The sequence below is a fragment of the Microtus pennsylvanicus genome, chromosome 14 (genome assembly GCF_037038515.1).
Source record: "Microtus pennsylvanicus isolate mMicPen1 chromosome 14, mMicPen1.hap1, whole genome shotgun sequence".
Lineage (NCBI taxonomy): Eukaryota > Metazoa > Chordata > Mammalia > Rodentia > Cricetidae > Microtus > Microtus pennsylvanicus.
The window spans coordinates 34,421,276-34,439,896 of NC_134592.1; the positions used below are offsets into that span (position 1 = coordinate 34,421,276).

The 18,621-nt window shown below is 44.3% G+C and overlaps 1 protein-coding gene across 12 annotated transcripts in view; it reads left to right on the plus strand.

Moving 5' to 3' along the window:
- The window catches only part of Slc8a3 (solute carrier family 8 member A3), a 147,263-nt gene that overhangs the window by 88,326 nt on the left and 40,316 nt on the right, over positions 1-18,621 (plus strand). The gene's annotated exons all lie outside the window — the stretch shown is intronic.

Below are 18,621 nucleotides of genomic sequence, written 5' to 3' on the forward strand. Positions count from 1 at the left end.
AGGTCCCATTTATGAATTGTTTCTATCAGTGTCTGTGCTACTGGGGTTCTATTTAGGAAATGGTCTCCTGTGCTCTTAATATTCTTCCTTTATTCTGTATGTTTAGTGTTTTGATTATTATGTGGCAAGGGGACTTTTTTTTAATCCAGTCTATTTGGTGTTTTGTAAGCTTCTTGTATCTTCATATGCATATCTTTTTTTAGTTTGGGAAATTTTTCTTCTATGATTTTGTTAAATATATTTTCTGTGCTTTTGAGTTGAACTTCTTCTCCTTCTTCTATACCTGTTGTTCTTAGGTTTGGCCTTTTCATGATGTCCCATATTTCCTGGATATTTTGGGTTAAGTTTTGTTAGATTTAATGTTTTCTTTGACTGACCAGTCTATTTCCTCTATTATATCTTCAGCACTTGAGATTTTATCTTCTTTCTCTTGTATTCTGCTGTTTATGTTTGCATTTGTGGTTTCTGATCATTTTCTCATGATTTTTATTTCTATAATTCCCTTGGCTTGTGCTTTCTTTATTGTCTTTATTTCAGTTTTCAAATCTTGAATAGTTTTTCATATGTTTGATAGCTTTTTCTTGGTTTTCTTTAAGGGATTTGTTGATTTCTCCCAATTTTTTATTTGTATTTTTCTCCATTTTTTTTAAGGAAATTTCTTCTTTCCTTTTTAAGGGCCTCAAACATTCTCCTGAAATTATTTTTTAGGTCATTTTCTTCTGCTTCATTTATATTTGGTTGATCAAGTCTTGCTATTGTAGGGCCACTAGATTTTGCTGGTGTTTTGTTGTTCTTTATGGTCGCTGGCTCAGTCCTGTTCCTGTGGAATTCGCCATCCCAGGCCTGCTCTGGCCTAGGTTGCTGGCTCAGTCCTATCTCCACAAATGTCCCTGGTCTAGATCCACTCCTGTACTTGTGGAGTTTACTGTCCCAGGCCCACTCCAGCCCAGGTCAATGGCTCAATCCTGCTCCTGTGGAGTTCTCTTCCTCTAAAATGCATTTTAAAATGCATTAATTATGAGTAATGACGAAGGCTCTAAGATAAGGGATGAAAATTATGGAGAAAACCTAGAGGTTGGAGATGTAGTTTAATGGTGATTGCATGTGTGTAACATGTCCAAGGTCTTAGATTCAATCTCCCCATTCAAACAAAACACACTTAAGGAAAGAACCATAGAAATTCTAGGCCCAGACTGGAAATGGTATAATAAAGGGTGAGGGAGAATCAGAAGGGAGAGTGTGACACTCCATTCTGAAGAGCAAGCAAAAATAGTTTGAAAATAGTGTGTGGTTTATCAGACAATCTATCCTGAGTGTAACTACAGTTCCAGGAAAAGAAGACAGAAAACAAGACAGTAAACAGAAGCTTTTAGAGACTCTCAAACCTCTAAGCCGGATGGATACAAAGCAACCATATTCTACTCATCACCCAGAACCTGTTGACAACACAGGACAATAGAAGGGTCTTGAAGGGCAGCAAAGAAAAGAATATTGTATTTGGTAAAAACAATGAGTGGTGTTACTTCATAAGAAGCAGGAAAACAGGACAACGGACACTAAGATCATGGACAAACTGTCCAACCTAGTCTTCTGTGTCCAGCAATTCTATGTTCTAGTAAAGACGTGATAAGATACATTGTAGTGGTTTGAATGAGGATAGGCTCATTTGTTTGGATGTTTGATTCCCTGTTGGTGGACTGTTTAGGAAGGATTAGGAGGTGTGGACTTGTTGGAGAAGGTGCATCACTGGGAGTGGGTTTTGAGATTTCAAAAGTCCAGCCAGGTCCAGCCTCACTCTCTTTTTGCCTCCTGCATGTAGGTCAGGGAGTAAACTCTCAGCCACTGGTCCAGCCCCATGCCTGCCAGCCCCTCACATTCCTGCCTTAACGGTCATGGACTCACCCTCTGAAACTGTAAGCAAGCCCCCAGTTAAATGCTCCCTTCTGGAAGTTGCTTTGGTCAAGGTATTTCATCACAGCATTAGAACAGCAACTAAGACCTAGACTGATAGTCATTCACTAGGATAGAAATGACATCAAATGGGAACAGGTCTACAAATAGACCAGCAAGTCAACAGAAAAAAAATAAAAAGAGACATGGTAAATGTGTGTTTTCTACTCTCACCACTCAAATGAGGATTTGGAGCAGAAATTGTACTGTTTTATTACAACACCTGAAAAGACACATAGGAAGGCATGGATAGATATGGGGGGTTTTGCATTTCCTATGAATCAGTGTGGTACCATCTTTTAGATCATGTTGATAAATCCAAGTTGTTTATTGTCATCCCAACAGTAACCAACCAAAAAATAATTCAAAGGGGCACAGGTCATGAGCCGGCAGAGGAATTAAAATAGAATACTAAAGTTAATTTTAAAGGAGCAATAAATGTGGAATTGAGAAATAATAGCCATACAATATGAAAATATGACAGATAATAAAATGGTGAAGTTAAATCCAACTATAGTAGTAAGCATATTATATGAAAAGACAGAAATAGACAGAAGTAATAAACATAATAGAGAAATATCAAACTCTGCATTATTCACGAAACATGCGCTTAAATGCGAAAATATAATAGGTTTACAATAAAGTGGTCATAAAAGATAAAGTCAATAGGCTAAGATCAGCCAAACAATTCAAGACCAGAAAATTTCCTCAAAGAGGAACATTTCCATCAACAACCAGGAAAGAGCCCCTGGTTTCATCGGGAAGAATGATTATAAGTATATTGTCTAATACCAGAGTTTCAGATAACGTGGAACAAAAATTGCCGAATCTAAAGAGAAACAGCCCGGCTCATAATCATAGGGAAGGCTTTCTAATTCAGCCTTTGTCTTCGTAAGTCATGAGCGGCTTCAACAAGATAGTGAAGCTCTGTGTGACATGAGTCACATTTGCTGTTGGCAGCCGTCAGGCCATCTGTACCAGTGACTGTAAGGAGCAGTTCCTCTTGAAAGACGTTCATCTTCTGCAGGAGCTGAGGTCAAAATTTTATTTCATCTCTGGCTTTGATAAACATATCAACAGAAGTTCCTACTTGTCTGTCTGTCTGTCTGTTTGTTTGTTTGTTTGTTTGATTGTTTGTTTGTTTGTTTGAAGCAGGTTTCTCTGTGTGACGGCCCTGGCAGTCCAGGAATTGCTTTGTAGGTCAAGCTGGCCTCAAACTCACAGAGATCTACCTGCGTCTGCCTCCAGAGTGATGGGACTAAAGAATTGTGCCACCAAACCTGGCTCAGAAGCTCCTTCTTCGACTATAAATTCTCCCTCCCTCTTCTTCTCCTTCCCCTCCCCCTCTTCCTTCCTCTCTCTTTCTCTTTTCCTCTCTCTTCCAGGTAGCTGTGCTTGTGTGGGCACACATATATAGACCAAAGGTCAGCATTGGGCTTAGTAATTGGAAGCTGTCCACCTCATTTTTTAACACAAGGTCTCTGAATGGGACGGGACTTTTGCACTAGGCTAGGCTGGCTGGCCAGTGAGTCTCGAAGATCCACTTGACTTTGCCTTCCCAGAGTTGAGTTACAAGCATATACTGCTGAATTTGGCTTTTATACATGGGTGCTAGAGGTCAAACTTGGGTCCTTATGTTTGTACTGAACTATTTCTCCAACATCCACCCGCCCCCCCCGTTTTTAGACAAAGACTGTGCAAAGACTCGGCTATTAGTCTCAAAGCCCTACAGTTATTGAAGCGCTGTTGTCCCTGGGTAGAAGTGATGTGTTCAGCTGGCATCTCTAGCCCCCTCCTCAGAACAACTGGCTAAGGCTAAGAATAGCATGTTGCTGATCCAGGTTTAACCTTGACCTTAGAAGCACCTTCTACCGTCTCAGTATCCTTTTAACTCAGCAGCCCAGTTATCTATTTCAAGGTGTCTCTTTCAGGGAAGTTAAACTTGGTGATTCACGTAATCATCTATAAAATATGGAGAAGAATAAAATGATAGACCATGTGGGGTTTGGTTTGGTTTTGAGAAAAGGTCTCTCATATAACTCTGGCTATCCTGGAACTTGGACCAGGCTGGCCTCCAATTCACAGAGACCCACCTAGCTCTTCCTCTGAGTCCTGAGCTTAAAGGCCTGTGTCACCAGACCCCATGGGTGTCTGTTTCTAAATGTCTTCTAGAGATGATAGGTAAATCAGCACAGGGTTCTAATGTACAAACCTTGTTTTTAGAGCACTGGTTCTCAACCTTCCTAGTGCTGTGGACCCTTAATACAGCTCCTCATACAGTTGTGGTGACCCCCAATCATAAAATGATTTCATCGCTACTTCACACTGTAATTTTGCTACTGTCGTGAGCCATGATGTAAACATCTGACATGCAAGCCCCAAAGGGTCATGACCCACAGACTGAGAAACCCTTGTTTAGAGGTTCTTATGCACTGGCCATGATGTACATGAGCAGCAATCCCAGCATGCTCACCACCCAGTGTCTTAGTCACTGTTCTATTGCTGTGAAGAGACACCATGACCAAGGCAGCTTATAAAAACAAAGTGTTTAACTAGGGGCTTGATTACAGTGTCAAAGGGTGAGCCCATGATCATCGTGGTGGGGAGCATGACAGTAGGCATGGTACTGGAGTGGAGCAGTAGCCAAGAGCTTCCATCTGATCCATAAGCCCGAGAGAGAGAGAGAGAGAGAGAGAGAGAGAGAGAGAGAGAGAGAGAGAGAGAGGCAAACCTCCTCCAACAAAATCACACCTCCTAACCTTTTTTCAGCAGTCCACCAGCAAGGAAACAAGCATTTGAATATATGGGAAGCATTCACTCAAACCATCACTTTAGGGATCCCCAGGCCCATGGAGTGCACAGGGGCCTGAGAAAGCTGGGAATTCTAACTCCTGAATCTTCCTGAAGGACTCGAGTCTGACATTTAGTCCAAACCAAGAGGCAAAATAGTTGTGATCCAGGTAATTGTTGAAAACAACGTGGGGCCTTCTCTGCCACTCTTCAGACTTATTTCCACACCGTCCCCAGTGACAGTAGAACAGGCATGTGACTGTAGTAGGGGTAGATGCTTGCAGTTCCAGCACCAGGGAGAAGGACAGGTCATCCAGTCTAGTATGAGGCAAGTTCCAGGTCAGGGCTCCAAGTCAGGCCTCTTTCCCACAAAGAAAGATGAATGGAGCCTGTGGAACGAGAGTGGAGAGTAGAGGTTGTCTTCTAGCCTTCACGCATATGCACAGTCATGTTCACCCCCTCACGAGAGAGAGAGAGAGAGAGAGAGAGAGAGAGAGAGAGAGAGAGAGAGAGAGGAGAGAGAGAGAGAGAGGCTTTAAACTTTAAAGAATAATGTAACTACATGCCATAAAGCCAATGATCTAATCCATGGAAGAACAAGAATTTGACATGACAACAGTCTGGTTCTATGGCCATTCAGGGGCCATCAGACTACCCCTGTACATAAAGAGAGTAAATATCGCCTTTGTGGTTTCTGTTGTGTATTCTTTCGGGGGGGGGGGCGCCTAAAAGTGTAAAAATCGCTTTGGATGCAGAAATCTAGCAAAACAGCTCCTCGTCCAATTGGTGCATAGTGTTGTGGTGGCCCGCTTTTTATCCAGTGTGAAGACTAGTCCTTAGCAGGTAAAGATTAGCATGTGGACAGTGGAAACTCACAGGAAACTGCCAAGGGCCTGGGAGAGGAAGCAGAATTACAGTAGGTACCATCCCTGCCGGGTGACGTGAGATCAGGCACCAGATAGGCACCTGGCAGCTGTGCCAACCAGTGTCAGCTTTCTCGTTGAGAATCTTTGAGGAACATCACGACTCCAGCAGCCAGAGCTGGAGGGAAAAGACTCCTCAAGGGACACGGAGACCTGCAGGGAAGAAAACGCCTTTGCATCTAGCTGACCTTTCTCCTCTGCACTCCCTTGATCTTCATCAACAAAGCCTGGAGTCAGCAGCTTTTTTATTTTTATACTTTAATATTTTTTTCCAGCTGCTGAGTGTCTGTTTGAGAGACTCCGGTGGTAAATATTTATCTCAAGCCGAAAATAAACTGTGGTTCCCTTGCCACATTCACGTAGGGTGGCTCTCAGAATGTTGCTGACCAGCGTGGCTGACTGTCGCCAGCCAGCGTGGTCTCTGGCTGCAGGCTAAAGAACCCCTTCCAGAAAAAGTTGCTGGGTCAAGAGGATTCTTGGGACTCCCGACTGTCCCCATGTAACCAACATCTCCATCCCCTCTCTACATGGTCCCCTGCCCTCTTCCTTTCCCTGGCACAGACATATCCTTTTGCCTGGCAAAAGGATTCTTGTTTCCATGGAAGCCTCATTAAATCTACATCTTGCTCAGTTTGGGTTTGATCACAGCTGCCAGAAGTATTTTTAGTCCATTCGGTTGCAAAATGAGATGGGAATTTGAGAGGGGGAGGGGACCGTATGGATAGAGAGAATATATATATTAAAGGTAGAAAAAGAAGGCAAACTCAGGGAAAGGGGGTTTGAAGGAAGGGGGAAGGGTGGGGCACTTCTCTTGGGCAGCAGAAGCTGATGAACCGTGACTTGATGCTTGGAAGGTGGCCCAGGATGCTTGCTGTGACAACTGTTGTGGTCATATGTCCAGGGAACCTCTGATCTCCCTTTCCATGAGCTCAGTTGGCTGCAGCCAGGGTGACACCTAAGCCGGGGTGTGAGTGCCGTCATTGGGTTTCCCTCTTGGGAACTGAGAAAGAAGCAAGAATAGTGGTAGGGCCAAGGGCTGGTGATCGGGGACAGTGTGAGACAGGGAAGATCGGAGCTGCATAGAGAAAAGTGTCGAGACATCGGAGGTTTGTGTGCAAAGACGGTGCCAAGTGCATCCCTTGGCTGATTTGGTTCTGAAAACTCTCACATTCTCTGTAGTTGGACTCTGCACTGGCCCTGAGCCTGTGCTTCAGAGAGCTCCTGAGGCTGGGCTAGCTGACAGGACTGGAGTTGTCAGTGTGTATGTGTGTGTGTGTGTGTGTGTGTGTGTGTGTGTGTGTGTATACAACATGTAAAGACCTAAAAACCATAGGCATAAAACCATAAGTGGCATTTCCCAAGCCTTTGCTGGCATCCCGGTGTCTAGTCAATGTTGATTCATTTTCCCTTTTCTGATTTGGGAACTTGGACGATGACTTTGCCCTCTCCACTGACAAGGAACGTGAGACACAAAGCATCTGCAAAATGTATTCACAGTCACCAAGTTAGCTCACACAACCTGACCGGAGAGTCAGCAGACGGGAGCCAGCATGGTCCGCCGGGCAGCCACACACTTTTAACTGCTTTCGGTATGCAGAATCATTTATAGTAGCTTTGTACTGATGAGCTGGAAGGCATGTAGATATGCCGCAGGAATTTCATTCATCATCAAAGAGGTGGATTTTTTTTAAAAAAGATTATCAGAGGGTGGTATCTAAATTTATCAAGTCTTTGCGATCGCGATTCCCCTGAGTTCCATTCTGACTCTGGTCCTGCCTACACTTCCCATCAGCCTTCCCAGCCTCACCCAAGCTTCTGGGCCTCCTGATATTTCTTCAGGACTGTGTCCCAGCTTCCCTTTTCTGGTGCAGGAGTTTCTGTTCTAGTCTGAGACCACATTCCTGTCACCCTGGTCTCAGGACAGTATTTGGTTTTTTTTGCACTTTTCTGAACGACTTTCCCCCAAGTCTCTAATTATCTCTTTGCTGACCTGAGTCTTTTCAAAGTCTTAGTTCTCTCTGAAGTTGCCAACTGGTGTCTTCACTCCTCAAACACAGTAGCATGGAGAAAACAGAAGAATCAAAGCCCAACTCACCACCCCACCTGCCATGACTATCTCCTCATGATGTGAACTTAATGGGAGGTGTCGATGGAGGGTTTACCATACCCCTTTACCCCCAACTCCACAGCAATCCTATGATCTGCTGCCTAAACATCCCCATTTGACAGATGAGTAAACCAAGGCCCAGAGATGGAGTACCTTGCTCAATTGTCACACAACTAGAAAGTAGCTGGATATATGATGGAGGGCTAGACAGTTGGACCCCGAGATCCATGATGTTTCGTTGTCCCTACTTGAAGATGCTGGAGGACATGGCTGAAGGCATCAAAGAGATGCCTGACAAAGCAGCCATCCTGATGCTGAAGTGAAGAGCTTTGTCACTCGTTGCCAGGGTCGCATGTTCAATTCGCCTGAGTGCCACAACGATTGAATGCCATTAGAAATGCCAGTGACCATGATTCCGTCTATGATTAAACCTATCCAGATGGCAAGACAGGAAGAACAGACATATATTGTTCATGTCACTGTCTTGGTCACAAACAGAACCGAGAGCTTAGGAAAAAGCAGAAGTTGGATGCCTGAGTTGAAAAGGTTTCTTGCAGAACTCAGGAAGGCAAGCAAGCCTCATGAGATGCTGAAGACAGAAGCTAGGGCACTGTCGTGTCTTCCTTTGTCTCTTTCCCTGAAACGAAAATGGTTTCTTACCACTTGCTTTTCTCTCCCCCTCCCTCCCTCTCTTTCTCCCTCCCCCCTCTCTCTCCCTCCCTCTCCCTCACTCCCTTCCTCTCTCTCTTCTTCCTTCCCTTTCTCTTCCTCTCCCTTCCTCTCCCTCCTTCCTCTTCTTCCTTCCCCCCTCTCCAACACCCCTCCTCACACCCTCTTTCATTGAGTCTCTTGTACATGAAAAGTGTGCGCTTCGGCACACCCAAGTCTACACAGCCTTACCTCAGACAGCCAGAGTATCCACAAAACTGTACTAATGGAGAAAAGATGCAGCTACCGAGTCTGCAGATAACAAGTAGAGAAGGGAGGAAGCTGTTGCCATGGTCTACATGACAGTTCAAAAGGTCAAAGGTCATGGCAGAAGTCAGTGCCATCTTCTTTTCAGATGGAGAAACTGAGGCAGAAAAGGAAGCTGGCAGAGATTCCTGTGTCTGGCCTTGTTAGTACTCAGTCGACTTGACAGAGTCTCTGATCGTAATAGTACATGTGGTTTCTCAGCCTAGTCACCAGACCTTATCCCGTGACCCTTCAGGGGGTCCAGGGACCATGGAACAGTCTCCAATAAAGGTTCTGAGAACAAGAATGCCCTAAGTGAACTTCTGGAAGTTCTGAGTGCTGGCATAAGGACGCTGGGTCCTAGGAGCAGTTGTGATGCGTTTACCAAATCCCATACAGTGCTAGCACAGAGTGCAGTGAGATTCAGAATTAGGTCTCTAAAGCCTGTATTCTTCGTGCCCTGTGACAAAGGACGGGCGCTCTGAGACAAGGTTACAAATGAGCAAACTGAGACCCACAGGATAAGCAGTTAGTTCAAGGTCACCCTGCTGAGCCAAGAGAGAAATGCCACTTTGTGTCGTGCTCCTGAGAGCCTGTCATGTCATTTGCAATACTCTTGCACTGGCTTCATTTCCCGTCTGTCAGATGGGAGCGATATCACCCATCTCACGTGGACATTGTGAGGGGGAAGAAGATAAAAGGAGAGAAAGTGCTTTGAAAATGTCAGCAAGCTCCTGCGGATGGGAATTACTTTTGTCACTAGCATAGGCTGCCAGTCCCTGGGGCTTTGCCGAGCAGTCCCCAGCTCAGAGCTCTGGAGACCCCTCCCTTCCACCAGCACCAAGGGGCACGGTCTGCCTTCCGCAGAGCCCCACCCTCTCCATGTCTCTCTCTTTTGGGAAGCCATTTAGCTCATGTGTGCCCTCTCTTGTCACCGAGGAAATGCAGAACCCAGAATTGGGTTTCTGCTCGTCGTCAATAAAGGGGAACATATTGTTTCCACTGTTTCCTCTGGAAACATTCGTTTCTGGAGCCAGATTGTCCCTGTGATTTCCTTCCTAAAATAGGAGAGATCCCACTTACAGGATGCTTTCTGTCTTCTGCCTGGAAGATGGGAAAGGAAACCAGCATTTGCTCGGCACCTACTGTATACAGCTGGCTGTTGGCATCATGTTTGCGGGGCAACATGAGCCTTATTATCCCCATTCCACAGACTCTTCCCAAACATTATTTTCCAAAGACAGGTGACAGCAGGTCAGAGACTTGAACCCAAGTCTCCAAAACCTCCATCTTTCTACCACCGCCTTCTACTGGAGGGGAGCCCCTGGAATGGCTTGGAAATCTCTTTTAAGTCTAAAAGACTAAGAGGCTTCTGGAAGAACTTGTTTCAAGGACAAGGAAAAAAGCAGAGTCAGAACTAGATAGAACCCCTCAAACAAGTAGCCCATGCTAGCCCACTTTTGTCCTTCCTGGGTTTCACACAGGATGGCTGTGCTCTCCGAAGGCATTCTGGGTATTACGAAAACCAGTGCATTAGTTAGGGAACATGCCAGAGAGTGTGGGTCATAAGGACAGAGCAAGGAGGCAAAAGACTCAAGACTCACTTCTTTTTAATTTTTCTTTGTTGCTTTTATTGAGCTATATATTTTTCTCTGCTCCCCTCCCTTCCTCCCCCTCCCCTTCAACCCTCTCCCATAGCCCCCATGCTCCCAATTTACTCGGGAGATCTTGTCTTTTTCTACTTCCCATGTAGATTAGATCCATGTATGTTTCTCTTAAGGTCCTCATTGTTGTCTAGGTTCTCTGGGATTATGAATTGTAGGCTGGTTTACTTTGCTTTATATCTAAAAGTCACTTATGAGTGAGTACATATGATATTTGCCTTTCTGTGTCTGTGTTACCCCACTCGGTATGATGTTTTCTAGCTCCAGCCATTTGCATGCAAATTTCAAAATGGCGTTATTTTTTTCTGCTGTGTAGTACTCCATTGTGTAAATGTGACACATTTTCTTTATCCATTCTTTGGTTAATGGGGTATTTAGGTTGTTTCTGGGTTCTGACTATTACAAAAAATGCTGCTATGAACAAACATAGTTGAGCACACGTCCTTGTGGTATGATTGAGCATCCTTTGGGTATATACCTAAAAGTAATAGAGATGGGTCATCAAGAAGATTGATTCCTATTTTCTGATCACCATACTGATATCCAAAGTGGCTGTACCAGTTTGTACTCCCACCAGCAATGAAAGAGTGGTTCCTTTATCCACATACTCTCCAGCAAAAGTTGTCATCAGCGTTTTGATCTTGGCCATTCTGACTGGTATAAAATTGAATCTCAAGCCGGGCGGTGGTGGTGCACGCCTTTAATCCCAGCACTCGGGAGGTAGAGGCAGGCGGATCTCTGTGAGTTCGAGACCAGCCTGGTATACAGAGCTAGTTCCAGGACAGGCTCCAAAACCACAGAGAAACCCTGTCTCGAAAAAAAACAAAAAAACAAACAAACAAAAATAATTGAATCTCAGAGTTGTTTTGATTTGCCTTTCTCTGATGGCTAAGGATATTGAGCATATCCTTAAGTGTCTTTCAGTTATTTTAGACTCATCTGTTGAGAGTTCTCTGTTTAGATATGTACCCCATTTTTTTATTGGATCGTTTGTTCTTTCGATAACGAGTTTCTTGAGTTCTTTGTATGTCCTGGAGATCAGCCCTCTGTCTGATGTGGGTTTGGTAAAGATCTTTTCCCGTTCTGTAGGCTGCCGTTTTGTCGAGACCCATTTTCATCCTTAAATACTGAGCCGAGAGGCCTTTTCAGAGCTGTGGTGGTGACGTCAGGGTCAAGAAACTGGAACTGACAAACACACCAAGAGGACAGAGAGGAAAAGGCATGTCAGACTTGGGGAGGCTCACCTCAGCTCCTTCATAGAGCGCATCAGGACAGTTCTTGCAGGAGTGACCCTGCCTTAGGCCATGTATTTATTATCAAAGCGAACCTGTCAGCTTTTCAGTGGCCTGTTTGTTTAGAGACAAGCCTAACATGAGTCTCCAGGAAAGCGTAGCTAAGGATAAAGTGCTGCTGGGTTTCCCCATCCCAATATCTCAGAAGTATTGTAATGTATATAAGATATGCTTTTTCCATCTGGCAAATGGGGAAAGCATGGCCCAAAGGAGTAGTATTGTTTTCTCAAGGCAACCTGGTTGGTTATCAGTGTCCACATAAGTCATTTCCTCTATCTCTTTCTCTCATTTTTCGAGACAATGTTTCTCTGTAGCTTTGGGGTCTAACCTAGAACTTGCTTTGTAGACCAGGCTGGCCTCGAACTCACAGGGACTCACCTGCTGAGTGCTGGGACTTAAGGCATGTACCACCACTGCCTGGACAGTTATTTCATCTCTTACAGCCAATGTTCTATGCACCATGCAAGTAGGAAACCAACCAGGTGACCAAGTAGACTGTTGTTGATAAGCATGTGGTCTTTCAAGATTATGCCTGAGGAGAGCTAATTATTGACAGCTGTTAGAAATAGCTAACACTTCTGCAGGATAGTTGACCTAATACCAACAGAACAAATTCAGACTCAAGTAGATTGCTGGTCAGAATGCCTACAGCCGCTACTTCACGATACAGTGCTAACTCCCATGGGACCCTCGTACAACTGTGACGGTGTAGCATGTGTGCAGTCACCTCACCCCTGAGTGCCATGATGACAAATGTCACTTCAGGCTTTAAACTGAAGATAGTTATATTTATGGACCCCATATTGGATGCCAAATCCAGAATCCACTACTAGCTGTAGGGACACAAATAAGATGGTGGGCGTTTTTTGAGAAGATTTGTTGGTTGTGAATGGCAGAAGCTCAACTTTGACGTCACTTCAAAGAGAGGCTTTGCCTCGAAAGCCTGAGAAGCAAGGTGCAAGCAATGACCACAGGCAGCTGGGATCTTACCAGTTTTTCTCCTCCCTCCATTCTCAGACTTGCTTCCTCTATTAGTAGAAAGGAGACACAGCTCTAAGCAGCCACCAAATCCACATCTTCAATTGAAACATTGGATTGTCCTTGTGTCAAACATTGCTTAGAATGGCCGCTCCTATTTGAACCACACAGCTGAGAATTTGAGGGATGAACATTCCCCACGTTAGAAATCCTGGAGGAATATGATAAACAATAATATCCACTGTCTTTCCTCAGGGAGGTTTTAGTGTAACAGTGGTTTACTGGCTACTAAAGCAAAGACGGAAACAAAGGGAAAAATAGTATTTGTCCACACAGTTTCAAAGGTTTGAGTTCATGAGGTGGAGAAGGCACAGTGGAACGGCTGAGATCAAGGCTGAAGGAAAGCATGGACCAAGAACCAAAGAGTGAGACCTGGATCAGGGACTCATTAGAACCTTCAAGGACCTAGCTCCCATGGCTCGTACCCACCAGCTAGGCTCTACCTCTTAACAGTCTGCAGCGTCCTAAAATACCAATATCATCTGACCAATAAGCACTTAAAACATGAGCCTGTTGGGGCCACTGCAGACTCAAACCATAGCACAGGAGTGCGATTAAAATCAAGTCGGCCAACAAGTGTACTACACAAGAGCCCTGGCTGTCTGGAGGAGGGGTGTACCTGGGAAAGCATGGGAAGGGGTATCAGGAGAGCATCATGGGAGAGCTGGGGGCTACTAGAGCAGTCAAAGAACAACCTGAACAAAGTATGTGAATGGTGACGGTGGAAAGTGACGAGGTGACAGCTCCGGCTTGACAGTGTGTATTTATGACATGGTGGTGTCTTGGAGTATCCTCCTTAGGGAGGGGAAAAGAAAAATCTCTAATTGCTTTATGATAACAAAGCTCCTCCATATGCCTGAAATGTTAATAGATGCTGCTAAGAGGCCCAGGGTGAGATGGGCAAAACAGATCACAGTGCCATTTGTAATTAGTGGTTACTACGTTGTTCTAGTTTTCCTTTAAATATGACTTTGAAAAATCAGTGAGCTTTGGGAAAAAAAAACTGTTGGGAGAGGGAGATTACATTGCCTTGAGTTTTAAAAGAGTAGAACAGTGGTGATCCAGACATTCAAACGTGCCCAGCCACCAGGCGGGATTCAGGCGAACAGTCTTGGGCTCACAAATCAGATATGTTCAGAGAAGTATGGAGGGAGATAAATCCCAGACACTTGAAAGATTGGAGCCAATGGAAGATTTTTTAGGTGCCACCTTTGAGATGAGACCTAACAAAAGACGGTAGGTGTCTAGGGAGTATGTGATACAGAGAAAGCAATGAGCTAGGGTTTGTAGGGGAAAGCGGCAAAAAAAGGAAACCTTTTTAACACAGGAGCTCCCTTCTTCCTGCTTTTAAAAAAATACTGGTTTATTTTAAGGCAATTTGTTTTTTTATTTAAAGGAGCTATTTTGTGCTGACTTCAATCATAAGAATGAGAGATCTGATGCTGTAAAATAGAAATCTCATAATAGAAATGAGTAGAAAATTTGATGCCCTGCAGAAGGAGAGATGGAAATGCACTCAGCCATGCTGGGCTTGATTACACAAGGCTAGGTAGCTCCTGCTGGGCGGTGTAGCTACTGCCCAGCGGTGCACACTTTCCTGGCAGCTGTTCCTTCACATCCTGAGGTCTGCGAAGTCCCTCACCCATCAATAACTGATCAGTAATTGATCTTTAGTGTTTATTAGCCTGGACTCCACGGGTCGTTAGGGGTTCGACCACTGGAGTTTTATGGGATCTGTGAGCCACCTGAAATTATATGTAAACTATTGTTTATGCTTGGCTACACTTGAATGCTCAGAGAAATTCATAACTTCCCAGAAGACGAATAATCTCTCCTAGAGCGTAGAGAGAACCAGACGCAACTGACACGGCTGTCTCACCTGGTGTTCAGTCTGATTCTCCAGCAGTGGGGCTACTGCTAGCTGAACAAATTCACCACGAATGTCTTAGAGTGTTTCTGTGAGAATCCCAAAACCATCAAAACCAGAAATACCACCTATGGGGCTTGTTTAGAATAGGTATCACCGTGAATAAGTGCCTTCAAAGATAAAAGGTCTCTTAATACCAGGAAAGAACACCACCGGATCCATTTCAGCCCTGAAAAATAGTTGTGGCTTCTCTAAATCAAACTTTTCTACCTCTTTTAGGATTATGTAGTCAGATCTGGAAATCTAGGGGTAAAGCGTAGCCCTCCTGAAATGCCGGCATAGTCTACTTTTATCTGTGAACAGACATGAAGCTTTTGAAATTGACAAGTGAGCTGCAGGATGTGCGTATTTATGCACAATGTTGAAGGTCTCCCGGATAGTGTGTTGCAACAGAGAAAAATATAATCCAGAGCGTAGAATTTTTTCAAATGTCAGATCAAGTGGGAGAATTCACAAGGAAGGCAGCGAGGGAGCGAGAGTCCTTCTGGTAAAATGTAGATGAATCTACAGGCAGTCAATGTGCCGATCAAAGAAATTGTCTTTGGGGAAAAAACAATAGAAGCCTGTTGAAAAACCAAGCATCTCGTTGCAGGAAAACAGCAAGCAGGGGTCAAAGTGGCATGGTTGTGCGATGAGGTTATTAACAGCTGGAGTTACAAAAACAGGCTCAAAAGAGAGGAAGAGTAGTTGGGAGGGAAAAAAATAATCCTAGCAGATCTTCAATATAAAACGACTATGTGGACTGTAATTAACAATGATTAAAAGCATGTATTGGAACAGATAGCAGAGCAGACTTTGCCAACACCAAGACGTGGCAACCGTTTGAAGTGATGGGCATGTCAGTCCCCTCGTTTGATTGCTGCACATTGCATGTGTACGTCAAAATATATCCCGTACCCCACACCCTCATAGGCTTCTTACATATGACACAGCAACAGTAGAGAGGGCGTTAAGGAGGGAAGCTCGTTTCGGTCTGAATATGCTGGTAAGTCATCCTCGGTGTATTGCTTTTCTCTGAGTATATGCCCGTATTTGAAGATATCATATATGTAAACAGATTTCACACTGCCTTCTTTGTGTATAAGTCTTGAGTCTGTGTCTACACATTTCCCAAATCAGTACACGCAGCCCGTAGGGATCATTTTCAAAATTATCCCCTTCTCTTGCAGAAGTCCCAAGGTCTGCCTATGATAGCGCTATTATCTCCTTCAGTAGGAAGCATTTGCCTTAGCCACCGTTTGTGCATTTAAAATGTCTCTACCTTCTATCACTTCTCTTTTGTTTCTTCATTCATTCCTTTCATAAACAAAACCAACAAGCATACAGCTGATCTGGAGTTAGTCATGGCTCTAGAAATGGTCACATTATCAAGCAATTGCAGTTGAGCAGAGGACACAGGGTAGCTACCATACCGGTCTAAGGAGACTGGGAGATGCCTGAAATCTGGAGGATATATGGTGCGGTAGCTGGAATATAATTGGCCCACATAATCTCATAGGGAGTGGCAATATTAGGAGGTGTGGTTTTGGTGGAGTGGGTGTGGCCTTGTTGGAAGAAGTGTGTCACTGTGCAGGTGATTTGAGTTTTCCTATGCTCAGCATAATGCCTGGTGTCTCAGTCTATGTCCTGTCACTGACAAGATGTAGGACTCGCAGATACTGTCCTCCTGCATGATACTGTGCTCCCACCATGATGATAATGGACTGAACCTCTGAAACTGTAAGCAAGCTACCCCAATTAAACGTTTTTTTTTAATAAAAGTTGCCATGGTCATGATGTTTTTTCATAGCAATAGAAACCCAACTAAGACAGTAATTGGAACCAGGGACTGCAGTATTATTGTAATAGGCCTGACCATGCGTTTGTTTGGAAGACTTTGGGCTTTCATGCTTTGTGTTTAAAAAGCGGTGGAATGCTTTAAGCACTGCTTAATGGGCCATACTAGTAAGAACATGGAAGACAGTGATGCTAAGGGTTATTTGAACTATGGGGGGGATCCCTTAAAAGGTTTAAGAAGAGAAGAACTTTAGTATGTTGCCTAGAGATTGTTCTTGTGATATTTTGGTGAAGAAAGTGGCTGGGGTTTGCCCTTGTCTGAAGAGTCTGGCTGAGGCTAAAATGAAGAGTTTTGGATTAGTTCCACTGACAGAAGAAATCTCAAAACAACCTAGTATAAACTCTGCCATGCGCTTGTAAAGATTTATAATGAAAAGGAGCAAGCTGAGTAGGGTAAATTACAAAATATAAATTTTGAGGAGAAAAGGAGCACCAGGAAGTGGAGTGGAGTGAAGTCCTGTGTTCTAGGAGATAAATGGATTAAGAAATGTTTTAAAGGGAGTGGTGACCTCAGGTCAAGATCCCACCCAGCTAAATTTCCAATTTGTAGGAAGAAACTGAAGAAAAGTTTAGAGCTGGGTGTGGTGTGGCGTATGCCGGTAGGGTTTGCTGAAGGAGGCAGAAGCGGGAGGATCTCTGAGTCTGAGGTTAGCTTGGTCTACAGAGCAAGTTTCAGGACAGCTAAGTTTAGGCAACAAAGGGCAGAAAGCTGGTGAAGATGTAATAAACAAGGGTCCATGTTCAGTAAGCCACAGGCTTGGGCAGCTTCAGTCACATGGTCTGGAGTTAAGGATAGAAGAAATGAATTGTGGTATTTGCTCCCGAGATTAAGAAAAGCTGCTGAGGCCAGGCACGTGTCAGGGACAGAGACACCATTGCATGAAGCTGTGAAGTTGAAGCCTCAATTGCCTTGAAGAACTCAGTATGTTAGAGAGGCCAGAGTCCTGGGGTACCTGCTAACAGGGAATGGGACCAGCCCAGGAGAAAGAAGTGTGTTGCAGTCACCAAAGCTGAACAGAGTTGAAGATCTGAAGAGTTTTTTGATATCACACAGAAAGATGCAGACTTTGGAGTTTGCCCAGCTGGGTTTTGGTCTAGCTTTAACTCAGTATTTCCTCACTATACTCCCTTCCAGATATGTTGGAATGGTAATGTATATGCCATTCTATGTTGGAAGTATGTAATCTTGCTCTGCTTTTTCATTTGGTTTCACTTGAGAGTGTAGTTAGGAGGTTACATGAATCTCAGAAGAAACTTTGAACTTTGGACTTTTAAACCTTATTGAGACTGTTATAGACTATGGGTGCTTTTGAAGTTGGACCAAATGCATTTTACTTATAGTTATAATGGTAACATATTGTTATAGTCTTATGGGGGCCAGGGAGTGAAATCTAGTAATTTGAATATAAATGGCCCTCTATAATCTCATAGGGAGTGGCACTATTAAAAGGTGTGGCTTTGTTAGAGTGGGCATGGCCTTGTTAGAGGCTGCGTGACACTCACTGTTGGGGCAGACCTTGAGGTTTCCTATGCTCAGGATACCACCCTGTGTCCCAGTTGACTTCCCATTGCTCACAAGATGGAGGATTGTTAGCTACTGTCTGCCTGCACTCCATCCTGCTCCCACCATGATGATAATGGACTGAACCTCTGAAGCTGTAAATGAGCCACCCCAATTCAATGTTTCCTCTTAAGAATTTCTGTGGTCGTGGTATCTCTTCACAGCAATAAAAACCCTAACTGAGACAGATGGTGTCTTAGTTTCTTTTCATATATGTATGTGTATATATATTACATCCCAGTCCAGTTACCCCTCCTTTCTTTCCTCCCAGGCCCTCCCCTAACTTACCCACTGTGTTCCCAACCCCTCCCCTCCCCATTCAGTCCTCCTTCATTTCTGTTTTGGAAAGGGCAGGACTCCTGTGAATATCAACAAAATATGACATATCAAGTTTCAGAAAGACGAAGCACCATGTATTAAGGCTGGGCAAAGCGACCCAGTATGAGGAGTAGGGTCCCAAAAGCCAGTAAAAGAGTCAGAGACACCCCTGTTCCCACTGTTAGGAGTCCCACAAGAAGACCAAGTTACACAACTGTCACATGTATGCAGAGGGCCTAGGTCAGTCCCCTGCAGGCTCCC